At 42.1% G+C, this 21,624-nt stretch overlaps 1 long non-coding RNA gene across 1 annotated transcript; it reads right to left on the bottom strand.

The window, feature by feature from the left end:
- Nucleotides 1-212: 212 nt before the first annotated feature.
- Nucleotides 213-18,139, bottom strand: LOC134342405 (uncharacterized). Its single transcript, XR_010017018.1, has 4 exons — nucleotides 18,074-18,139; nucleotides 11,159-11,292; nucleotides 5,905-6,194; nucleotides 213-306 (listed from the first exon to the last, which is right to left on the bottom strand). It is a non-coding gene; the product is annotated as an uncharacterized LOC134342405 (long non-coding RNA).
- Nucleotides 18,140-21,624: the final 3,485 nt, after the last annotated feature.

Raw genomic sequence — 21,624 nt, 5'->3', positions numbered from 1 at the left:
ATGGCTAATGCAAGGGGGCAGTTTTTGAAGATGATTGGAGGAGGGTACTGCATAGGGGTATGTCAGATATAAAATGTTTACACAGAGAGTGGTGGGTGCATGGAAAGCATTGGCAGTTGTGCGAATTAAATGATCAGCTTCATTTGTCACATCGACATCACAACATCAACACACACATTGAAATGTGTCATTTGTATCAACTTACGTTTCCATGTTTTCTATGTTTCCTAACACATCGTGCCTCAGGAAGACCATCCAGGAACTGCCCTCTTCTCATTCCTACCGTCAGGGAGGAGCTTCAGTAGCCTGTAAACCACATTCAACAACTCAGAAACTGCTTCTTCATCTTGACCTTCAAATTTCTGAATGGTCCATGAACCCATGAACAATCATTTAGACCATAAGACCATAAGACAAAGGAGCAGAAGTCAGCCATTCGGCCCATCAAGTCTGCTCCTCTATTTTATCAAGAGCTGATCCATTCTCCCATTTAGTCCCACTCCCCCGCCTTCTCACCATAACCTTTGATGCCCTGGCTACTCAGATACCCATCAATCTCTGCCTTAAATACACCCAATGATTTGGCCTCCACTGCCGCCTGTGGCAACAAATTGCATAGATTCACCACCCTCTGGCTAAAAAAATTTCTTTGCATCTCTGTTCTGAATGAGCGCCCTTCAATCCTTAAGTCATGCCCTCTCGTACCAGACTCCCCCACCATGGGAAACAATTTTGCCACATCCACTCTGTCCATACCCTTCCACATTCGAAATGTTTCTAAGAGGCCCCCCTCATTCTTCTAAACTCCAAGGAATACAGTCCAAGAGCGGACAAACGTTCCTCATATGTTAACCCTGTCATTCCTGGAATCATTCTGGTGAATCTTCTCTGTACCCTCTCCAACATCAGCACAGCCTTTCTTAATTTTGTACTCTTTATTTATATCATAATTCAGAGTAATTTCACCTCTATGTCCTTCATAATAAGCCTGATTCTGAAACTACTACATGTCCTTGCAGCCCAAGACCCAGTGGAGGATCTAGGGAGTCTTACAGATCTGGCAAATCAACACTATAACCAATTGATGGAAAGGAAAAGGGATAGATGAAGGAGACTTTGCCCCGAGCATTTTCCGTCCTCTCCTATTTCCCAGGCTAGGACTCCTCCTTGACAGCTACCAATCTCAGCCTCCAAGGAGCCTAAACAAACAGACTGGACCAGGATCTCTCAAGCCAAAATAGAGAGGGGGGAGAGGTGCTGCATTGACTGTGGAAATGGCCAGACATTATCAGACCTTTTGTCCCAAGTTTCCGGCAAACTTCTGGAACTGTCTTATGTAGGGAGGACTGACAGTTGCTAGCCTCACCCCTGGTTCATGGGGAAGCCTAAATCACTCCTCAGATGCCTCTATTGACTCCAGTGGAATGGGAAACTTTTTGGACCTCAGTCTGGCTAGGAGATTAAAAATCCCCGTTTTGCATCTCAACCAGTAGCTTGTTGCCACAGCCCTGGATGGGTGATCTTTGGTGCCAGGAGAGATCAACCACCAAATATCCATGATCAAGCTCAAGATTGGTCAGTTTGTGAAATCAATCCGGCTCCATTTCATTCTCTCCCCAGAAATACCATTCATTCTGGGTCATCCTTGACTGACATCCCACAACCTGAAAGTCAATGGGACTACTGGCGTCATTCTGGGCCAGAAAAAAAAAGTGAAAAAAGAAAGCCTCTAAAGTGGAACAACCTCTGACATACCTACCTCCCAAATTACTTGTTGAGCCTCTATACCCAGTGAATCTGATATGTCTAGAGTATTTCCAGAGATCTTCAGCAAGAAAAAGGCCATCACTCTACCTCCTCACCAGGACTATGACTGTGCCTTTGATCTGGTACTGGGTACTTGTTCTTCTCTGGGAAGGTTCTACTCTCGATCAGCTCCAAAGAGAGAAGCAATGGAGGACTACATCCAAGAAGCATTGGCATCTGGGTTTATTTAACTGTTCACATCTCCTGCAAGGGATGGGTTTTACTTCATCACCAAGGAGGATGTTGGACTAAGTCCCTGCATAGACTACAAGAGACTAAATGAGATCACTGTACTCTCTCTCTCTCTCTCTCATGAACGTAGCCTCTGAGATTCTCCAGGGAGCTAGAATATTTACCTAATTGAACCTCCATAGCAACTTCAATCTAATCTGGATGAGTGAATGAGATGAATACAAGTGGTACTCAACACACCTACGGGCCATGATGAATACTGGGCCGTGCCTTTCAGGTTGGCAAAAGGTCCAGAGGCATTTTAAGCCTTCTTCAGTCATATGCTCCAGGAGGTGCTACACCACTTCATCTTTGCCTACCTCGACATATACTCATTTTATCACCATCCCCACTCAAGAACGTGTCCAGCACGTATTTTTCAAGAATCAACTTTTCATCAAACACAAGAGCAAATTTCATGAATCTGGTCTCCTTCCGAGGCTTTGTTGTATTTAATAGGAAGCTACAAATGGATCCTGATAAAACCTCGTCTATTCATAGTTGGCTGCAATCCACCTCCATGAACAATCCCAGTGGTTTCTAGGTTTTGCCAATTCTTACAGACGGTTCATCCACAATTTCATTTTAGTGGCGGCACCACTCACCAACAATGACAAGAAATCTGCTGAGTCCTTCTGCTGGACCCCAGAGGCTGAGGGGGCTTTTGTGGAGTGAAAAGTTCACGTCTGCACCTATCTTCATTCTACTAGACTCGGACTTGCTTTTCAGGAAACTGGTCAATGCATCATTCATGGGAGTAGGGGCGTTTTGTCCCAATGACCTGCCTCAGACCACAAACTGCATCACTGAGCCTTCTACTCAAGAGTCCTTTCTCCCACAGAGGTAAACTATTGCATTGGGAATCAGCAACTTACAAATGGACCCCAATAAGACCCAGGCAGTGCGGAACTGGCCGCAGCACACCTCTATGAAACAACTCCAGCGGTTTTTAGATTTTACCAACTTTACAGGCGGTCCATCTACAATTTCAGTTTAGTAGCAGCACCACTCAACCTCACCAAAACATCTTCTGGGACCTTCCACTGAACCCCAGAGGCCAAGGTGGCTTTTGTGCAGATAAAACAAACATTCACAACTCCACCTATCCTAGTTCAACTGGATCCGCACTTACCTTTTGAGGTGGAGGCTGATGCATCAGACATGGGAGGAGGGATAATCTTGTCTCAACAACCCATCTCAGATCACAAACTGGATCCTCATGCCTTCTACTCAAGACATCTTTCTCCCGCAGAGACAAACTATGACATTAGGAATTGGGAATTGCTGTCCGTTCAACTGGCACTGGATGAGTGGAGGTACTGGTTGGAGAGGTCCACACATCTGTTTGTGGTATGGGCTGACCACAAAAAATCTATCTTATCTCCAGATGCAAAAAGACTGAATTCCAAGCAGGAATGTTGGACCCTATTCTCCCTATCCTTTAATATGTTCAACCTCTTTATCACTAACCACCTAGGATCCAAAAAAAAAATCAAAAAACCAGACACCCTCTCTTAGCAGTTCAAAGCACCTAATGGGGAAGAGAACCCTTCAAATATAATTCCAAGCTCGAGAGTGGAGGAACCCATCTGATGAAACATAGACTTGATTCTGTGTTGAACATAAGAGCTACATGGGGCAGACCCAAGTAATAGTCCTCCCAGATGTATCTTTATTCCAAACCTGTTCATTCGGAGGTGTTCAACCAGGGACAAGCTTCGAAGCCAGCTGGGCAGTCAGGAGTGGCTCATACCCTAGAGTTCATCAAGAGATTTTACTGGTCGCCAGGTGTAACTAAAGATGTCTGGAAATATATTTTAGCATTCACACAAAATAAAGAACTCTGAGCATACTATAACTTCAATGTCTGCTCCCCATTGCTAAGCACCCTTGGTCCCACATAGCTATGGACTTTGTCACTGATCTTCTGGCATCTTGGCTAATAGAGTGACCATGGTGGTTATAGACTGATTCTCCAAAGACTGCCACTTTATACCCCTTCCAAAACTACCAGCAGCTTCAAAGACCATCAAGCTCATGTTACAGCACATCTTCCACCAGCTCATTGTCTCTGATCACAACCTCCAATTTGTTTCTAGGCTTTGGAAGGCTTTTTTGAGCTTACTGGGGCCTCTGCTAGGCTGTCATCCAGGTTCCACCCACAGACCAATGGACAAACGGACAGGGCCAACACTCAGATGTCTAGCCTACCAAGTGGAGTAACAACCTGATATGGGTACAGCTTACACATAACACACTTCCGCATGCATCTGTCAGCAATTCCCCTTTCAGATGCCAATTTCGGCATTGCCCTCTACTGTTCCCAGAACAAGAAATGGAGGTTAGGCTTCCATCAGAAAACCAACTGGTACAGAGTTATTGCCAGAACTGGGCTAAAGTGAGAGATGTTGCTGGCCAGCCAACTTATATCAACAAGACCAGGCCAACCACTGCAGAAGATAGATTTATGCTGACCTGACATTTGTCAAGTTCCCATTCACTGGTGAATACTGAAACAAGGTACATGTATTTATTTAGGACCTCCCTACTTTCCCTGACTCCACACAGGTTTCTTCTTTTATGCTTGATCAGTCCTACCCTCACACTAGCCATCTTTGTGTAGAACACCTTGGGGTTTCCCTTAATCCTACTCACCAACTCCTTCATACGCCTCCCAAGTCTCCTCTTAAGCTCCTCCCTGGCAACCTTGTAACTCTTAAGAACCCTCTGTGATCATTGCTTCCTAAAACTTAAGTACACAACCTTCTTCCTGTTGAAGAAAGGTTCCACTTTTCTTGTCAACCGTATGATGGATATTCACTGTGCAGAACCAGGGGTCCTTTTTGTCAAGCTCAGCTTTCGAGCAAAGCAGCTGACACTTGCAGCGATCAAAGATTTGTTTTTGAGTAAATGAATAAGTTAAAATTTCAACCAATATGCTTTGTTGAGGTTCTTGTCATAAACGGTAGCCAGTCTTCAGTTCATAATGTAAATAGCAAGCAATAATCAGTCTGAAGTTAAAAGACAGCTTATATTTTTTTAGCTTATTGGAATTGTATCTGTGTTTTGGAATCCTTTGTTTTAGAAATTGTAATTTGGAAAACTCCGAGTTTTAAATGTGCTTTAAGAATTTTGACTGGATTTAAGCATGTATCACTAAAAATAAATAAACTGTATTTAATCTGCTATGTTAGCTGGAAGTATCTTCCCCTTGGTAGGGAGGAGGGACTCACCGCTCAACTAGTGGGTATTGGCAACTAAATGTGCTATGGAGGATGAAGAGAGAAGTAATCTAGCCTTTGGATACAGTATAACCTCCCTTTAGTAAGGGTATTGACCCTCTCAGTACATACATCTTCCAAATATTAATAGATCAGCTATTTGATGTGCCAAGTGGTATTATCTATGTCAGACAGGGCTGAAGATCTTCATTTGAGTTTAGAACTTCATGAACAGCAAACCCAATACCATCAGAGCGATATAGTCAGATTATCTGTGCTGCCATCTTTCTCTGTTCCTGTTCTAACAGAGTTGAGTTTAGTAACAATTCAACTGTATTTAAGTCTGACTCAAGACCTATCTCTTCCAATCTGCACTGAGGTGTTGTGATTCAGCCTGTCACAGAGGTGCAAGGCAATTCAAAACCTTTACTCATTTTGCTGCTTTGGACACCATTCTGTTCCAATGCTTCCTCATCACCAGTGTGATATCTTTATTCTCATGAATTCCTTATGTGGTAACATGCAGAGTAATACTCGAGAAGTGAAGAGCTCGAAATGACGTGCAAGGTTAATTTGAAATTCTTCTTAAACAGCACATTTGCACTCTGTAATATATACATGATCAAAGGATTGCACTGGATCTCACCTGATTATTACTTAGACAGTAGACCGCAACAAATGGCGAGGTACTCTTCAGCAACACCGAGAGCAAGGCGAAAGAGTGATCCTGAGTCAGTTCGAGGAGCGGAGGGCTAAACAGAGAGCACAGCAGACACCAGTTCCACAACACCCGACACATGCAGCATTTGTGGTAGAGCCTGCGTTCCAGGATCGACCTCAATAGCCACAGTCGACGCTGCTCGACAAACCAGTGACTAACACAGGCACAGGACCCATGGTCCACCACGACCGGCGGAGGCCACAGAAAATGGGAAACTATAGAACAAACAAACAGCATGTACGAAATGCTGGAATTCTTTCTATTAATGTGGTAAAAGTGCATTTAAAAATCACAACCCAAAACCCCTTTAAGTTTATTAAAACCCAAAAAAACCCACAATTAAACATAATATAAATTTACAATCTAGAAATATGATGACAAACAACATGAAATTACAAAAGGTATAAGTATTCTCGTTATTGTATTCCCATTAGACCTCTTATTCTCTACCTAGTACTTCTATCTTTAATTGCAACTCCAAGCATTTTACACACTTACACACACACGTTATCAATAAGTTGTCAATCCTGTCTGTGTTTTGCTTGCGAGCTACCCTCGAGCTCTATATTACTTGTTCCGATATATTTTATCATTACTTTAAGACAGAGCTCTCCATGGTGTCTATTCAGAATTTTTTTCTCCCTACAACTCTTTTGGTTTGCTCCCTCTCTCTGAGCTTCCTTTATCTGTAATCCAAACCAATTCTTATGACAATTTGACACAGGCAATGTTCCCCTTTCATTGTAACATTTCCATTCAGTTTAGTCAAAAAAGAAAGATTTCATATTCAATCGTTAGCATGACAAAGATGCTGCGATGGAACAGTTGATCTGTAATCTAAAAGTTGGTATTATTTCCAATGTTATTTATACTTTCAAATGACTGCTTAAATCAGTTTTGGCCATTTCTGAGCAATTTTGTTAGTTCTACAATGACTGTTACTTCAAAGACATTGTAACATGGCAGAGGTCCTAAACCACGAGTTTCTGTAAATAAACTCTCAAGGATTTACTTTTCAGCTTATGGCCCGTTTGAAAAGTTCATCATTGACAGTGGATTATCCACAGCATCTTAGAATAGGACTCTCATTTTTCATCTCTCTTGGTTGAGCATGAATTGTGTGAGGAGTTGTCAGGTGAACAGTAATAAAAGCATTGGCAAATGCAATATGCATCTATAGAAGACTAAACATAATTGACAAAGTTTACAAAGGTTACAACGAGCAAAATAGATCCTGGAGAATCAATACATTAGCCTCAGTCATTCAGATGACCTTCATTAAATGCACGAAAGGTTATTAACCAAACATGGATCACACAATTTGGACAAATATACTGGCGTGGGCTAAGGGTTGGCTCAATATCACAAAATAGACAGTCGGAACAAATAGGCAATTTTCTACTTGGAAGGCTATAGCCAAGAGTTTGCCAGTACTTGAAACACTGCTTTCTCGGGTTTCTCTGGAAACTGCTCATTAGCCCTCGCTGGCAGCCTTCCGACTCTGCGCCAAAAGACCCACCGTTCTCGGGCCGCGCTATTCTAGGGAATACACACTCCGGTCCCCCAAAATCCGTGGGATTGGGACATCTTTCCCATCCAAATCCCAGTTAGTGGGAGTGCTGTGCGACTGGCAACCGTGTTACAACTCGTTGCCAGGAAATAACAGACAGAACACCGCATACAATTAAAGGAAGTATATTTAGGAATATTAACTTAACTAAGTGGTTGGTAAAGTAAAGAAAGAAAAAAGCAAAAGGGGTCATTACAATTAAACAGTCAAGTGTGCACAGGCTGGAGGTCAACTCTTCCAAAAGTCATATTCACCAATCCTCAGTAGACTCCTCACCTTACTGCACTGAATCACAGTCCCCATCGGGTCCAAATCTACAACTGGTTCTCTCCAGCATCTTCTTTATCTCCTGCCAAACAAAGAGCAAAGCTCACACCAGTGTCAGCCACACACACAAAAAAAACCCGCGCTCTTGACTGGATGGCTCACATTCTGAAGCAACCATGATCTCTAACCATAACCCAAATACTGTTTCTACAGAAAGACCATGACATGAAATACCCTACAACGTTAACAGTGAACCCTTTACTAGAGCATTATATATTGTTAGTAATTTATATCAATGGGTAACAGAACTAAGTGTAATATATCCAAGTTTGCTTGTGACCTCAAACTGGGTGGTAGCATGGAAGATACAACAAGGCTTTAGCAGGAGAAAAGCAGGCTACGTGAACAGGGGAGGATGTGACAGATGTGAGATGATGGCAAAAAAATCAGGTTATTGACATTGGTTGAAAAAATAGAATAGTTAAGTAACTTCATAGTGGTGGGAAATTGAAGGTTCAGTTTCATTTAGTGCTTGTACATAGATCAGTGAAACTTAGTACAAGCTCTGTCTGCTGTTTTGATTGGCTTCTGTGAATACCCAGTGGTACCTATGCAGTTCATTGCCTCCATGTCTCTGTAGAGAGATCAGTAGTGAATGTAGGCAACACTATTTAGAGGCAAACAGTATGTTGATTTTTATTCCAAGACAATGTTATCAGAACAAGAATAAAATTATTTTATTGCAATTATGTGAGGCCTTGGTGAGTCCACATTTCTGTTCATGTATTTGGTGTCTCACCCCATGGTGTCTATGGAAGCTCATACACTGAGTAAATTTTCCAAAGGCAGATACATTTTTAGATGGAAAGGCAATTACAGAAAATGGGAAAAGTGCAGGAAAACGCACTGTAGTAAAAGATCTGTCATGATCTAACTGAATAGCAGGAAAGTGAAGAACAGACTTCTGCTTCTATTTCTTACATTCTTGTGAACTTATACAACTGTTACTATAGGAATAACAGAATTGTTAAATTTGACAGCCTTTGATAAAGGGCATTGCAATAGTAATATGCAATTAAATCAGTCCAACTCATTGCATCGAAGCAATAACATTATTTCTGTCTGCTGTTTCAATTGGCTTCTATGAATACCCAGTGGTACCTATGCAGTTCATTGCCTCCATGTCTCTGTAGAGGGATCAGTAGTGAATGTAGGCAACACTATTTAAATACTAACTACGCACCATAAAGGGAAAATGCTAGGTGGCTACAGTCAGTGGTGCTTCACATTAAATAAAGTGAAACTAATTTGCAATACTTTGAGAAATGTGTCACAGAGAGACAACCAAGTTTTTCCAGTGACCTATGGGGGAAGAAAATAAAAACACTGCAGGTGCAGGAAATCTGAAATACAAGTAGAAAAATACTACAAGCACACAGCAGGTCAGACAACATCTGTGGAAGGAGAAAGTTAATGTTACGGAATCCATTAGAAACATAGGCAGAAGAGGTTTTTAGATATTCTGTAGCCACACAGGGATAGATATGCTCAAGAGGCTTCCTTACTAAATATATTTAAGAAACAGTTAGATATGTTTTTACATAGTAAGGGAATTAAGGGTTATGCGAAAACGGCCGGTAGATGGAGTGGAGTTTACGGACAGACCAGTCATGACCTAATTGAATGGCGGGGCAGGCTCGATGGGCCGGATGGCCTACTCCTGCTCCTATTTCTTATGTTCTTATGTAATAAGAGATAATGACAGACGTCAAAGGTAGAAGTATCATTCCAGGAACATTGATGCCATGCAAGAAAAAAAAAATCACAGAAATGGTAGTCTTCAAAAATTTGTATTCAATGCCTTGTAGAACTGCATTTACTGTACAATTCACTAGACCTCAACAGACACTTATCTACACACTATCATTAAGACTCAGCCCTTCAATGGGCAGAATCTTAAGTTTCACACATTGAACGAGGATGGCCCCCTCAACCACACAAATTCACTGACAGTCCCATTTTTCTTTCAAGAGGTAAAAAAATATAAGCTGGAAAGAACTGGAGGAAGATAAAACAAATGTACATTTTAACCTCCACTTAGGAACTCCATTGGCTATTATGAGAAAGGGCAGCTCTGAGGCATTATGAGGTCCATTATGAGAATGTATGCAGTCATTCTTAATCCTAGTTCTCTCTTCTCTCTCCTTCATTTCATATCTTTGACTCACAGGCTGCAAATGGTTTCTTCTTCACTTCACATTTGACAAAGTTCTAATTTTTTTTTAAAGGCAACAAATTTGAGACTCTTGCAAATGGAATCAGTGTCAGCTTAGGTACAAATTCAGTTTAAGGACAATGAGCTGGGATAATCAAAGAACTGCAGGTAATGAAGTTCCCCAAGAATTTGATTTGTATAAGTGGCAATATTAATTTAGTGATAGCATTATAAAGGTCTGAAATGAGTATACTGTATATTCTAAAGGTGGCAAGATCTATTTAATATATTGAAGGAAAAGTCGATAAAGCTGTAATTTGGGTTTCATTATTAAAGTTAATGTAAAAAGGCAATATTGAACGACGGAGTAAGAATTTAAACTTAGTTGATGATATAAACTTGAAAGTGTGCAGACAGTTTATCACTAAATAACAGCAGCAGGACATGAGTAGGCTAACAACAAACTATTAGAAAATGGGAGTTCACTGGAAGAAGGTGTGAGAAGAAGGATTAGAAGATGCAGTATCAATTTAATAACAATGTTCTAAAGATCTGAAGTTCATTTACATATTTTTCTGAAAATGAGGAGATATATTGAGAGAAAGATCACTGATGCTGCCCTCACCCACATCTCCTCGATTTCCCAAACATCCAGACTCTACCAATCTTCCTGAAGCCTCAACAATGATAGAGTTCCTCTTGTCCTAACCTACCACCCATGAGTCTCTGCATCGAACACATCATTTGCCACAGTTTCCACCAGCTTCAAAGGGATCCTACCAAACACATCTTCACCTCCCCACAGCTCCACTTTCCACAGGGATTGCTCCCATCCTGACTTACTTGTCCATTCGTCCTTTCCCACTAATTGCCTTTCCAGCACTTATCCCTACAAGCAGCCAAAGTTCTGAACCCTGTCCATTCAACTCCTCCCACACCTTCATTCAACACCTGAAACACTCTTTCCAGGCGAAGCAATACGTCACCTACGAACCTTCTGGGGTCGTCTATTATGTCTGGTGCTCCTGACTCCTGATGTGGCCTCCTCTACATTGGTGAGATCCACTATAAACTGGGGGACTGCTTTGTCGAGCACCTCTGTTTCATCGGTCAGAAGCTTAACTTACCGATGGTTAAGCATTGTAATTTCCATTCTCACTCCTGTTCCGACATGTCAATTCATGGCCTCCTCTCTTGCCACGATGAGGCCAATCTCAGAGTGCAAGACCAGCACCGTATATTCCATCTGGGTACCTTCAACCTGCTGACATGAATATCAATTTCACTTTTTTGTTAAAAAAAAATCCCTCCAACTTCCCTCTTCTTCAATTCCCCACTCTGGCCTCTTCCTCTTCTCACCTGTCCATCACCTCCCCTAGGGGACCCCTAGGTCCCCTCCTTCCCTTTTTCCAATGGTCCAGTCTCCTCTCCCATCAGATTCTTCCCTCCCCAGCCCTTTGCCTTTCCTACTCACCTGGCTTCACCTATTACATTCTAGTTATCCTCATTCCACTTCCCCACTCCCCAACCTTTTTATTCTGGCACCTTCCCCCTTCCTTTTCCAGTCCTGAAGAAGGGTCTTGTTCCGAAACGTCGACTGATTCTCATTTTTATAGATGCTGCTCGACCTGTTGAGTTCCTCCAGCACTTTGTGTGTGTTGCTTTGGATTTTATAGCACCTATAGATTTTTGTGTTTCTGTTGTGAGAGAAGTTGGCAGAGCAGTAATCTGGGCTTCACTAGGAGAAGTAATGAGCAAAAAGCAGAAAGTTACGATAAACCTTCATAAAGTTGTCCTGAGGCCACAATGAGGTCACTACATCTTTTTGCTGTCACTACACTTTAGGAAGAATGAGAAGTTATCTTTAATTTGTAGGGAAGGTGTGGTAAACCATATATATGTTGTAACTGGGTTAACTGTCTGGACTCGCCCCTCTGCTGACTGCCCCCGTGGCTCCTCCCACAGACCCCTGAATAAAGGTGATTTTGCCTTGCTCCTCCCACTCAGCCCGGGGGCAGGCACTCAGCACGGAATTCGTAATTTACTGCGAATAAAAGCCTTTCAGTATTTTCCCTACTTCAGTCTTTTGGAATTATTGAAGGTGCTTCAGAAGGTTTTGAAGACAACAGGGAGTTAGAAATCAAGTCAGGTTGGAGACAAGTGTATAAGGATCGGAGGTCAGCTCTCTGCTCCACATTCAAAGACCAGTGACGTGGATGTGGGACAAAGGGCAGCTGTAGTGGGATAACAGGGGGGCAGAACAGTGAGAGCAAGGAATGGAAGCCATGTTCCCCAGGTCAGTGAGTCACAGCAGGTGCTGATATTGAAATTCCTGGTGGGTAGGAAGTATGAATGACGGCAACCCCCTAGGTATGCGAATTGGAGAGACCAGATTGTGTTCAGGGTCCTGCCATAGGCAAGTGTGGCATTTGAGGCCTACTATTCAGGGTCCCAATCATTGGAGCGTCTGGCATTCAAGTCCTAGTGTTTAGTGTCCCAGTCATCAGAGGGTCTGGTATATGAGGCCTAGTGTACAAGGTCCTGGTCACAAAGGGTCTGCATTCAAAGCCCGTTATTTGGGGTCTTCATTCATTTCCATCAGCAAGTCTTGGATTGATACTGAAAACTGAAACCCTAATGTCCAGCAATCGAGATCTGATGGCTGGAGCCCCAAGTCCACTACACCTCTGCTGAGGAAGTTGAAGCCCAATGGCGGAATCCTTGTCCACTGGAGGCTGGAGACTTGAGTTCAATGACTCTTTGTTCTGGGGTTGGAGGGATTTTGTGTGAGTGAGTAAGTAAGAGGGTGGGAGGAATGTGGCTTGTTTTGCGGTTTTGTTGCTTGTGGTGTTCTGCTTTGTTGTCCTGTAGGCATGGTACGTTAGCAACAGAATGTGTGGTGACACTTGCAGGCTACCCCCAGCACATCACTTGGTGTGGAGGCTATTAACACAAAACAACACATTTCACTTATGATTTAATGTACATATCATAAATAAAATTAAACTGAATCTGATAAAGAAAGAGAATCTGAAGATCCTAGAGAGGGTGCAGAGGAGATTTACTTAATATTTTGTAAATAAGAGAGAGTATTGCTTGTAAGTTGGAATGGAGCAGCTGGGATTGCTTTCAAGGAAGCCATGAAAGCTGAAACAGATATCATCATAGTTTTAACTGAGGGAGATAAATAAATACTCTGCTCATTAGCTGAAGATAGAAGGACTCGGAGATACAGACTTAAGGTTTAACATTTTGAACAAGAGACCGGAGAATGTGAAGAAAAATTTCCTTTCGTGCAGCAAATAAAACTGATGTGCTCATGGAGAGGATGGAAACAATAATGATCAATTACTTCAAAAGTAAATGGGACAGGCTTTGAGGGAAATGTCTAAACCAAGGGGCCGAGATTAAAAGTAAGGGGTAAGAGCTTTGGATCTAATGGAGAACATTTTCATCCAAAGATTGGTTATAATCTGGAACATAACACCTGCCATGGGAAATTTTAGCAGTAGCCTGTGTTTCGGGGTGGATAAGGAGTGGATGGGGTGGTAGCAAAAGTTAACACGTGCCCTACTCGAAAATGAGATCAGACAAGTTCTGGAGTCACATGTGTGCTTCAATACAACAAGCAATAGATTAAAGCTGATAAATAAGCATAACCAAGTGGTGCACTTAATGAAATGTCTTGGGATAAATTTGTGTAATGACTATTTTTTTTAAAATGCAATCTAAAATAAAAACAAAATACTGAAAATATTCAACAAGACAGGCAACTTCCATAGATGGAGAGACAGAGTTAATACTTCAGCTCAAAAGGTTCTTAATCAGAACTGGCAAAGAGGGAAAAGTTCAAATTCAAAGTTCATAGTAAACTTATCAAAGTAAATACATGTCACCATATAGAACCCCAAGATTCATTTTCTTGGTATATACTCAGTAAATTCCAAAACCGTAATAGAATCAATGAAGACAATGCCTAACTGGATGGACAACCAGTGTACAAAAGACAACAAACAGTGCAAATACAGAAGAGAAAAAATAAATAATAATAATAAATAATGCAATAAGTATCAAGAACAAAAGATGAAGACTCCTTGAAAGCAAGTCCATGGCTTGTGGGAGCAGTTCAGTGATGGGGTATGAAGAGGAGTGAAGTTATTACCCCTGATGGTTGTGGGGTAATAACTGTTCCTGAACCTGGTGGTGGGAGTACTGAGGCTCTTGTATCTTCTTCCTGAAGGCAGAAGCAAGAAGGGAGCATGACCTGCATGGTGGGGGTCCCCGATGATGGACCCTGCTTTCCTACAACAATTCTCCACGGAGATGTGCTCAGTAGTGGGAAGGGCTTTAACCGTGATGGACTGGGCAGTATCTACTACCTTTTGTAAGATTTTCCATTCAGTGGCATTGGTGTTTCCATACTGGGCTGTGACACACCAAGTCAATGTACTCTCCATCACAACTTAATAGAAATTTGTCAAAGCTTAAAGATGCCATACCATATCTTTGTAAGTTAGTTAAGCTGCTGTGTTTTCTTCGTAAATGCACTTAATATACTGGGCTGAGGACAGATCCTCTGAAATGATAACACTGAGGAATTGAAAGCTACTGACCCTCTCCACCTCATCCCCTGATGAGGTCTGGCTCATGGACCTCCAGTTTCCTGGTTATTTTAAGTTGCAGAGAGAGTGAAAAAGGACAGACAGAACAAAAAGGAACTGTGTGCCTCAGTAAGATTATTCAAGTGTGAGGATGGACAGGTAATACTGAGAGATTGATCAGGAAATAGGAAAAGAAGAAAAATAATTTCTAGTCATGACTTGTTTGCAAAAATCAAGTATAAAAACTCAGTGGCAGTTACTGGAAACAAAGATTAGTACTCTCACAGAGATCAGGCATTTTTTTTTCTTTATATTAAAGCAATAGCCAGAAACAAAGAAAAAAAAAATTGGGAATCATTGACTCTTCTCAACTTTGATGAACCTCACGACTACTGTGCAAAACAAAATGTTAAAAAAAAACGTGTAACCCCAGAGTCAGGATGAATGGTTCAGGTACATTCAAGAGATCAAACTGTACTTCACCTGGCTGGAGAGCATCCAGTTATTTCCAGCTGCATATTGACCTGCCATGATCCAGGGATGTATTGACTTGAGTTGCTACAGGTGGCACACAATCATACCTCAGCAGCTTAATCTTCAATAAGAACTCTACTCCAGGAGTACCCACTCACACTGGAGTACCGTGAAGTTGCCAAGAGTAAGTCTGCGTTAAAAAGCTACTTGGTATTGGTCCATTTACTAAATGAAAATGACAAATCTTTTGGTAAAATATACTCCACATGCACAATTACCTGACGTTGAAGATAGCAACCCTGTTTGGCATACATATTAAAAAAAATCTTAACTTCACTGTCTTCCAACACCTCACCCAAATTATTTTAGGAACAAAAGAAAGGGAAAAGCAATTATTTTATTATAAACCATGCCAAACAATAGTTATATATAAAAATTAATCAGTAGGAAACTTTCACTTATTGGCTACTATTAGGTGACCTGATAAAGAGCAGTGACAGCATTTACTTTAGCACAAGAGAAAAATCAGCAGATGCTGGAAATCCAAGCAACACACACATTATGCTGGAGGAACTCAGCAGGCCAAGCAGCATTAAGGCTCAGAGTTAGGATTAGATCTTGATTATTTCAGAGGATACCAAGAAACAATTACATAACATGGAAGTGGAGAATGCAGGGTGTGAATCAGTCACTGATAGAGATTCCCATTCATGAAAGAAATTAATGATCCTGTTGGGAATAAATTCTCTCTTTCTTACTTTGTCAGAAAAATAAAGCAGGATCAAAATTCACCCACGCTATCACTCATATGGTCTGAGTTTTAAGTTCACAATATTATGTTATGGTATTTGAGTTAATTAAACTGTGAATCTGAAGTACAGTCAATTTATGGTCCTTTTCACTCCTCAATTATATCGAACAAAGTAAATTTTATTATTAGAGGACCTGCGTCTCCACGTACAACTGAGAATCTTTTTCCTGCGCCACACTCAGAAAATGTATAGAGTAGTAGCTATAACAGGATCAATGAAAGATCACGTAGTGCATAGAAGACAACAAACTGTACAAATGCAAATATAAATAAATAGCAATAAATAACAAGAGCATGAAATAACTCAATAAAGAGCCCTTAAAGTGAGATCATTGGTTGTGGGAACATCTCAATAGATGAGTGTAGCTATCCCCTTTGGTTCAAGGGCCTGATGGTTGAGGGATAGTAACTGTTCTTGAGCCTGGTGCTGTGGGCCCTGAGGCTCTTGTACCTTCTATCTGATGGCAGCAGTGAGAAGACAGCAAGGTCTGGGAGGCTGGAATCTTTGATAATGGATGCTGCTTTCCTAGGACAGTGTCTCATGGAGATGTGCTCAATGGTTAGGAGGATTTTACCTGTGATATACTGGGCCAAATCCACTATCTTTTGTCCGATTTTCTGTTCAAATGCATTGGTGTTCCTATACCAGGCCATGATGCAGCCAGTCAATACACCCTCCAGTAGACATCTATAGTAGTTTGTCAAAGTTTTTGATATCATGCCAAATCTCTGAAAACTCCTGAGGAAGTGCTTTCTTTGCAATTACATTTATATGACGGGTCTGGGATAGGTCCTCTGAGATAGTGACATCCAGGAATTTAAAGTTAATGTCAGATCAACTTTGATGCCATGTTCAATCAAGAACCTATCAATCGCTGCCTTAAATACCCAAACAACCTGGTCTCCACAGCTGCCTTTGGTAACAAATTCACCATCCTCTGGCTAAAGAAATTTCTCTGCATCTCTGTTTTAAATGGATGCTCCTCTATCCTGAGGCTGTGCACTCTTGTCCTAGACTCCCCCACCATTGGAAACGTCCTTTCCACATCTACTCGGTCTAGATTTTTCAGCATTCAAAAGGTTTCAATGAAATTCCCCTCATCCTACGAAATTACAACCAGTACAGAGCCATCAAATGCCCCTTGTTGATAACCCTTTCATTCCTGGAATCATCCTGGTGAACCTCCTCCGAACCCTCTCCAATGCCAGAACATCTTTTCTTCGATAAGGAGCCCAAAACTGTTCACATTTCTTAAGGTGAGGCTTCACCAGTGCCTTATAAAGCTTCAGTATCACATCCCTGCTCTTATATTCTAGACCTCTTGAAATTAGTCCTAACATTGCATTTGCCTTCCTCACCACCAAATCAACCCGCAATTTAATCTTGCAGGACTCCCAGAACCCTTTGCATCTCATAATTTTGGATTTCTCCCCATTTAGAAAACAGTCTGCACAGTTATGAAGCCTGGGAAAAATACACACTCGGGACAACAAACACTTTTTTGGGTCTTCAATTCTTTTGTCTGGTTTAGGCAGAAAGAGGGTATGAAAATAAAAACAACAAAATGAATTTAAAGAAACAGTTCCTGCTGTTACAATTTCAGTTTAAGTTCGGTTCACACAGTTGTGAATCAACTTGTTATGTATGCAGTATGAAAATGAAACAAAATATACAAAACCTATATGGTAGTGTCAATTCTTTAAAAAAGACAATACAAATAACATTAGAATCCCATCAACCCTATACCTTAAACACATCAAAAATAGAAATAAATATATCTCGTCTTAACCAAAAGGTATACTCATTTTGGGATTCACCTGCTTAACTTCTAAACAGTATAGACTAGACCCTGAAATGAAATACTCTCGGTCACGCTACCCGAACAGAGATTCACATTACTCCGTTAAATTCACATTCAGTCATGAAACGATAAAGACAAAAATAAACTTTTACAAGATATTGCCTTATAGTTAAATTACTAGAAAGTCTAACCTACTAGGTCGATAAAGAACTTCACCCTATCACACTGTTCAGCGCCGATACCTTACTCGCGAAAATTTAAAGCATCTACATGCAAAACTTGTCAAAATACCATATTCCAGATTACAGACAAGTATAAACGAATTTACGTCGATATTATCAAATATTATTTCACCTTTCCTCGCCATATGTCCAGTACTCCTCGAGGGGAGAGAAAGAGCCGCTCCAAGCACTCCATGATCTTTCTAGAACATTTTAACTCTTTCTTTCTAACCGCACGTAAACTATGATGTCACCGTTTTCTCTTAAAGGCAAAGGCAGCCGCTTAGCATTGCCAGGGTGAATATATAAGTGCATTTTAACGATAAAAAACAACATTCAGCGGTCACCTGGTTACATTTCTCCCCTGAATACAGGCAAGCGCCCTCAATTATTCACTCTCTACAACGGTACTTTTCACCTCTTTAACTGCTTCTCTAAAGGGAACTGAATTTAGACTACCCAGTATCTGGGACAGTTCTGCAGGAATTATGGAGGCCACATCTCGGACTGACCTTGGTTCGAGGTGTGCGTTGGAGTGCTGTCCAGCAGTTACTCTTTTACTCCCGCAGGATGCTGCAACGAGAGGACTACCAACACCTGACCTTGTATCAGCAGTCGCTGGCGCTGCAGTCTCAGTTCCCGGAGTTTGTACAGTTCCAGCAAACATGTTGTCAAGGCTAGGGTCAAGATTCTGTACACCCTATTCTGACACATTTACCCCAGTATCACTCCATTCTCCGAGTCCCCAGAATCTGATTCATGTCCCAGGCGAGGGCTAGCCTGAATTATCGGAGTTTGCAGTCTCCTTTGGGGAGCTGGGGTGGGAACGTTCTTACAGGGCCGGATGTCGACTCTGTTCACGCTCTTGAAATTTTATCCTCCTGTAAGGCAATGCATTCTGCAGCCTTCTGATCGGAGTATTCTTTTGCTCTGGCATAAGCAGACATCCCAACCTGCAAAAACTCATTTCAGGGAGGCAGCACCATCAATTTGCGGGAGACTCCCAGAACTTCCTGGAGAGGTAGGATGTCTGCAATAGAGTAGCTCCTGAGCAGCCAGCCAGCTAGTTTGAAAAACGTTCTCGTTCTCGTTCGTTCTCTCTCTCTCTCTCCCTCTCTCCTCTCTTTCTCCCTCTCTCCTCTCTGCTCTCTCCTCTCTCTTGTGGTTGCTCTCGCGCTCCCTCGCTCTCAAAAAATTGATTTCCGGGACATTGTATATAATTTGCAGGCATCAGGGAGCCTCTATTAATATGTGGGAGACTCCCGGAACTTCTGGGGGAGGTGGGATGTCTGCATGAGCATCATTCAGTTGTTTCTTCTGTGTGGCTATTTCCTGTCTACAGACTGTTCCTGCCCCAGCAGAGAATCAACAGGCAAGTGGGGATCAACACGGAGCAGTAGGTAATAAGGGGAATATCCGATGGTTGCGTGAGGCGTCACATTATACGCATACACTAACTCGAGTAGATGCTCTGGCCACCTGCATTTCTTTTCTGGAGACAACGTAGGCAACAAATCAAACATCGCCCTGTTGAAACGCTCACACTGAGTGTTTAGTACACACTGGGGTGTAGTACGACTTTTCTTTACCCCGTACGGTTTGCAAAGCTCAGTTATGACCTCACTTTCAAAGTTACGGCCCTGGTCAGAATGCAACCTCTCAGGAACACCGTACTTCAAAAACCATTCCCTCAAGAGCACCTTTGCTGTAGTTCCCAAGTGGGGAACGCGTGGGGGAATTTTGTAGAAATGTCTGTGACTACTAAAACTTTCTCATGCCCATCAGTTACCGGCTCAAGCACAGTGAAATCTACAGCAACAACTTCGAGCGGCTTAGAAGCAAGAAATAACTTCACGGGGTGGGTGGGCGGATCTCCGGGTGTGGCATTTTAGTTAAAACACAACACGGGCAATTTTTGATCCACTGTGCCACATCCTCGTGCGTGCCCATCCAAAGACATCTGCTGCTCAACATGTGTAGAGTGTACTGTATTGTGTGAGTATTCGTAGCGTCAGAGTGCGTACGACCTCAGGACGTGGAAAAAGTAAAAAGTGGAAGTCTGGTGAATAAACGTGGTTGTTCAATCGACAGCGGTGTCCGAGTCACATCAATATTACATAGAGTATGCTCTTTGTCTTGATGACCCATAGAGTCATGTACATACCCGAACACTTTATTCCTCAAGCTGGTAGGTGGCAGAAGCTGATAACATTCCCCATGCTTCTCATCCTCAACTACAGCACACAGTAACCCCATTTGGAACTGAATGAGTAGTTTGCATCAGTCTTCACAGTGGAAGACATGAGCAATATACCTGATAGCCAGAGGTATCAGGGAATAAAATTAGGTACAGTCAAGATTACTAGAGAGAAAGTGCTTGGGAAACTAAGTGGACAAAGAATAGATAAGTCTCCCGGTCCGGATGAGGTGCACCCAAGGGTTCTGAAGGAGGTGGGTTTGGAGATTGGGGAAGCATTGGAAATGATCTTCCAGGAATCAATAGAATCTGGCATGGTTCCGGAGGACTGGAAGGTCGCGAATGTAGTTCCGCTATTTAAGAAAGGAAGGAGGCAGCAAAAAGAAAATTACAGACCTATTAGTCTGACATCGGTAGTTGGAAAGATATTGGAGTCAATCCTCAAGGACGAGGTTATGAAATACCTCGAGGTGCGTGACAAGATAGGCTGAAGCCAGCATGGTTTCATGAAGGGAAGATCCTGCCTCACCAAGCTATTGGAATTTTTTGAGACAATCTCGAATAAGATTGACAAGGGAGAGGCTGTGGATGTTGTGTATTTGGATTTTCAAAAGGCCTTCGATAAGGTGCCGCATATGATGCTGCTGAATAAGATGAGAGCCCACGGAATGATAGGAAAGATATTGGAAAGGGTGGAGCATTGGCTGATAGGCAGAAAGCAAAGGGTGGGAATAAAGTGATCCTATTCTGATTGGTTACCGGTTACTAGTGGTGTTCCGCAGGGGTCGGTGTTGGGGCCACTTCTTTTTATGATGTATATCGATGATTTGGTTTAAGGATTAAATGGTTTTGTGGCTAAGTTTGCGGATGACACCAAGATAGGTGGAGGAGCAGGAAATGTTGAAGAAAGGGAAAGGTTGCAGAGAGACTTAGTTTAGGAGAGTGGGCGAAGAAATGGCAGATGAGATACAACATTAACAAATGTACGGTTGTACATTTCGGAAGAAGAAATAATCGGGCAGATTATTATTTAGATGGGGAGAAAATTCAAAAATCGGAAGTGCAAAGGGACTTGGGGGTCCTTGTGCAGGATACCCTAAAGGTTAACCACCAAGTTGGATCGGCGGTAAGAAAAGCGAATGCTATGTTGGCATTCATTTCAAGAGGAATAGTGTATAAGAGTAAGGAGGTGTTGATGAGGCTCTATGGGGCATTGGTGAGACCTCATTTGGAATACTGTGTGCAGTTTTGGGCCCCCTATCTTAGAAAGGATGTACTGATGTTGGAGAGAGAGTTCAGAGAAGATTTACGAGGATGATTCCTGGAATGCAGGGGCTAACATATGAGGAGTGTTTGTCGGCTCTTGGATTGTATTCATCAGAGTATAGAAGAATGAGAGGGGATCTCATAGAAACGTGTCGAATGTTGAAAGGGTTGGACAGAGAAGATGTGGAAAGGTTGTTTCCCTTGGTGGGTGAGTCCAGGAC

Source organism: Mobula hypostoma, chromosome 1 (assembly GCF_963921235.1).
Source record: "Mobula hypostoma chromosome 1, sMobHyp1.1, whole genome shotgun sequence".
In the NCBI taxonomy this organism is placed as follows: Eukaryota; Metazoa; Chordata; class Chondrichthyes; order Myliobatiformes; family Myliobatidae; genus Mobula; species Mobula hypostoma.
Note: the sequence above shows the minus strand (reverse complement) of the source record. Positions and strands in the feature narration are given on the sequence as shown.